At 53.7% G+C, this 5,000-nt stretch overlaps 1 non-coding gene across 1 annotated transcript in view; it reads right to left on the bottom strand.

Moving 5' to 3' along the window:
• Nucleotides 1–1,395, bottom strand: part of LOC126417717 (small subunit ribosomal RNA) — a 1,909-nt gene extending 514 nt beyond the window's left edge. The window contains exon 1 of the ribosomal RNA XR_007575784.1: nt 1–1,395. This exon is cut by the window's left edge and continues 514 nt beyond it. This is a non-coding gene — a ribosomal RNA (small subunit ribosomal RNA).
• Between the last annotated feature and the right edge of the window lie 3,605 nt (nt 1,396–5,000).

The following is a 5,000-nucleotide window of genomic DNA, read 5'->3' as shown; positions in this document are numbered from 1 at the left end:
CTCCACCAACTAAGAACGGCCATGCACCACCACCCACCGAATCAAGAAAGAGCTATCAATCTGTCAATCCTTCCGGTGTCCGGGCCTGGTGAGGTTTCCCGTGTTGAGTCAAATTAAGCCGCAGGCTCCACTCCTGGTGGTGCCCTTCCGTCAATTCCTTTAAGTTTCAGCTTTGCAACCATACTTCCCCCGGAACCCAAAAGCTTTGGTTTCCCGGAGGCTGCCCGCCGAGTCATCGGAGGAACTGCGGCGGATCGCTGGCTGGCATCGTTTATGGTTAGAACTAGGGCGGTATCTGATCGCCTTCGAACCTCTAACTTTCGTTCTTGATTAATGAAAACATACTTGGCAAATGCTTTCGCTTCTGTTCGTCTTGCGACGATCCAAGAATTTCACCTCTAACGTCGCAATACGAATGCCCCCGCCTGTCCCTATTAATCATTACCTCGGGTTCCGAAAACCAACAAAATAGAACCGAGGTCCTATTCCATTATTCCATGCACACAGTATTCAGGCGGGCTTGCCTGCTTTAAGCACTCTAATTTGTTCAAAGTAAACGTGCCGGCCCACCGAGACACTCAATAAAGAGCACCCTGGTAGGATTTCAACGGGGTCCGCCTCGGGACGCACGAGCACGCACGAGGCGGTCGCACGCCTTCGGCTCGCCCCACCGGCAGGACGTCCCACGATACATGCCAGTTAAACACCGACGGGCGGTGAACCAACAGCGTGGGACACAAATCCAACTACGAGCTTTTTAACCGCAACAACTTTAATATACGCTATTGGAGCTGGAATTACCGCGGCTGCTGGCACCAGACTTGCCCTCCAATAGATACTCGTTAAAGGATTTAAAGTGTACTCATTCCGATTACGGGGCCTCGGATGAGTCCCGTATCGTTATTTTTCGTCACTACCTCCCCGTGCCGGGAGTGGGTAATTTGCGCGCCTGCTGCCTTCCTTGGATGTGGTAGCCGTTTCTCAGGCTCCCTCTCCGGAATCGAACCCTGATTCCCCGTTACCCGTTACAACCATGGTAGGCGCAGAACCTACCATCGACAGTTGATAAGGCAGACATTTGAAAGATGCGTCGCCGGTACGAGGACCGTGCGATCAGCCCAAAGTTATTCAGAGTCACCAAGGCAAACGGACCGGACGAGCCGACCGATTGGTTTTGATCTAATAAAAGCGTCCCTTCCATCTCTGGTCGGGACTCTGTTTGCATGTATTAGCTCTAGAATTACCACAGTTATCCAAGTAACGTGGGTACGATCTAAGGAACCATAACTGATTTAATGAGCCATTCGCGGTTTCACCTTAATGCGGCTTGTACTGAGACATGCATGGCTTAATCTTTGAGACAAGCATATGACTACTGGCAGGATCAACCAGGGAGCTGCGTCAACTAGAGCTGAGCAGCCGGCCGCCCGGGAGTGTGTCCCGGGGGCCCGCGCGAACACGCAAGCGTCCGCTCAATTATTCTGCAAACAGGAGGAGGCTGAGCTCCCCTGCACAACACACCTCGAAACCCTCTCAGGTCCCGGCGGCGCGCAGCGCCGTCCTAAGTACTTGGTCGGGTTCGAGAGAGGCGCAATCGCCCGGAGTTAGGCGAGTAGACGCTTTAGGTGCGACCACCCGTGCTCCCAACTGAGCTTGCCGCTGCCGACAGAGGCCCGGGAGCGTGCTGTCGTGGCATTGCCGGCGGGAGACAACACGCGCCACCTACGGTGACCGGCAGCTCCAACGCCAGCGCCACAGAAGGACAAAAGCCCCACTTGGGTGCCGAAGCGAACTCTCCCAGCACAGCGCACGCGCCAACACGTCCGCACAGCTGCGATACAAACCACCTGCGAGAACCGCTGGGGCGACCGAGCAGCAGACGGCGTCGCGGCGCCGAGCGCCGGGCGGCGGCGCATCCTCAGCGCACACAGTCCTCAATCGGACCAGCACACTGCAGATGGCCACCGCGCTTCGCACCGGGCCCGCGAGGACCTACTTTGGCCGCAAGGCGCCGCGAGCAGGGGGCGCCGGCGCGCAGCTGCGCCGCCTGCCGCGTCCGTCGGCCGGCGCGCCTGCCACTGGCCGCCCCCACCAGCCGGCTGTAGCGCGTGCGCCCACGCACCGCGCTGCCAGCACGCCGGGCGGCCCCCCCTCACCGGCCGGGGACGGTCCCACCCAGCCACCGCCGCGTATCGCCTCACACCCAGATCCCCTTTCACGTTCGTGGGCATGGTGGGTCCCTTTTCACGTTCGTGGGCATGGTGGGTATCCATGAAACAACCGGTTAATAGCTCGACCGATCGTCGCCAACACTGATTCACCTCTAGCGAGAACAACCGCACCACAACGGGTTACCAGTTGTTCATTTGCGTAACGTCACCAGCAAACGTAGACGTCCATCGCCATTTGCAACGAGTATTGCATGCCTGTGTCAGGTGTCACAACACACTACGTCTGCCCACATAGACGCATCAACATGTGCACGCCTAGAGAACACGTGGAAGGTAGCCCCCGTACGTATGCGGTGTCCATTGCGCGAACGACTGTCAGCCGGCCTCTGCAGCATGTCGCAGATGTGGAACGCGGTGCAACATGCTATCACAGTGTGTGAGAAGAGACGACTACGTCCGAATACACGCTCCACTACATCAACAGACTGCTCATGCTGATCGCCATCCAGGGCGTCCGTTCCTCCCACACGTCTGTATGGCGTACCACACTGCAATCCAGCTCCTAAAGGGAGACGACACGTAGCTGCGTGCACAATATTTGGACTGTATGGTCCGCCGTTGCTAGGCGCAGTCGTCGTACGGTCACACATGTGCCACGATGTATCATTCAGTACATACGGACCAATGTGCAGTACAGTTTGTGGGTTTTGCGTACATCCGCGGACAGGTGACAGGCCGTACCACAACGTAGGCTGAGTACTTCGGCATGCGAAGGGCATTGAACATGCACACTTCTCACCGACGAGCTTGCGAAGGCAGGGGGGAAGAGGGGGGGGATGTACGTCCCGCTGCTATCCACATTACAGTGTATAACAGGAGCATGTGGAAAGTCAGCAACACCTGCAGGGTGTTTAACATGACGCGATACACAGGGGACCGGGCAGTGCGAGTAGCGAACTATATTGCGAGGGTTGCAGTTAGGCAACACTACACTACTTTAACGAGTCGCATAACAATTACAGAGCAGGTTAAGCGACAACGTGCGTAAGGTTAAGGCGCAATATAGTTTAGGTTACGGCGCAATTTAGGTTACGTTACGGCGCAATTTAGGTTACGTTACGGCGCAATTTAGGTTACGTTACGGCGCAACATGGGTTGGGTTACGGCGCAACATGGGTTGGGTTACGGCGCAACATGGGTTGGGTTACGGCGCAACATGGGTTGGGTTACGGCGCAACATGGGTTGGGTTACGGCGCAACATGGGTTGGGTTACGGCGCAACATGGGTTGGGTTACGGCGCAACATGGGTTGGGTTACGGCGCAACATGGGTTGGGTTACGGCGCAACATGGGTTGGGTTACGGCGCAACATGGGTTGGGTTAAGGCGCAACATGGGTTGGGTTAAGGCGCAACATGGGTTAGGTTAAGGCACAACATGGGTTAGGTTAAGGCACAACATGGGTTAGGTTAAGGCACAACATGGGTTAGGTTAAGGCACAACATGGGTTAGGTTAAGGCACAACATGGGTTAGGTTAAGGCACAACATAGGTTAGGTTAAGGCACAACATAGGTTAGGTTAAGGCACAACATGGGTTAGGTTAAGGCACAACATGGGTTAGGTTAAGGCACAATGTAGGTTAAGTTAGGGCACAATGTAGGTTAGGTTAAGGCACAATGTAGGTTAGGTTAAGGCACAACGTAGGTTAGGTTAAGGCACAACGTAGGTTAGGTTAAGGGACAATGTAGGTTAGGTTAAGGGACAATGTAGGTTAGGTTAAGGGACAATGTAGGTTAGGTTAAGGGACAATGTAGGTTAGTTTAAGGGACAATGTAGGTTAGGTTAAGGCACAACGTAGGTTAGGTTAATGCACAACGTAGGTTAGGTTAATGCACAACCTAGGTTAGGTTAAGGCACAACGTAGGTTAGGTTAAGGCACAACGTAGGTTAGGTTAAGGGACAACGTAGGTTAGGTTAAGGGACAACGTAGGTTAGGTTAAGGGACAATGTAGGTTAGGTTAAGGGACAATGTAGGTTAGGTTAAGGGACAATGTAGGTTAGGTTAAGGCACAACGTAGGTTAGGTTAAGGCACAACGTAGGTTAGGTTAAGGCACAACGTAGGTTAGGTTAAGGCACAACGTAGGTTAGGTTAAGGCACAACGTAGGTTAGGTTAAGGCACAACGTAGGTTAGGTTAAGGCACAACGTAGGTTAGGTTAAGGCACAACGTAGGTTAGGTTAAGGCACAACGTAGGTTAGGTTAAGGCACAACGTAGGTTAGGTTAAGGCACAACGTAGGTTAGGTTAAGGGACAACGTAGGTTAGGTTAAGGGACAACGTAGGTTAGGTTAAGGCACAACGGAGGTTAGGTTAAGGGACAATATAGCTTAGGGTAAGGTACAATATAGCTTAGGGTAAGGTACAATATAGCGTAGGTTAAGGTACACATTGTTGTAGGGAAAGGTGTATTTGGGGGGGGGGGGGGGCGCGGCAGGTTCGTTGATAGTGATTATCGTAAGTGGATGCCTGCGGGATCGTCCGATTTGTCACGTCAGGATGCACTTGTGGGTCATGACAGGCGGCGCTCCGATTCCAAGGTTGTGGCAGATCTGTGTCTTTCATTCCTGCCATTGTTTGTGTGCTGTGACAGGAGGCAGTATTGTGATGTTGGGTGCACCCCTGTGTAGGACATGTGTGGGTGTTCGTGGCTTAGCTGAGCAATGGCGGATGTCGGAAGGGTGGGATATTCTGTTTTCTGGGTGGACCTCCCGGTCTGGTTATGATAGTGTGGATTGTGTAATGTGGCGGAGAGGATGCACCGGATGTTCT

This window comes from Schistocerca serialis, chromosome 8 (genome assembly GCF_023864345.2).
Source record: "Schistocerca serialis cubense isolate TAMUIC-IGC-003099 chromosome 8, iqSchSeri2.2, whole genome shotgun sequence".
Classification (NCBI taxonomy): domain Eukaryota; kingdom Metazoa; phylum Arthropoda; class Insecta; order Orthoptera; family Acrididae; genus Schistocerca; species Schistocerca serialis.
Note: the sequence above shows the minus strand (reverse complement) of the source record. Positions and strands in the feature narration are given on the sequence as shown.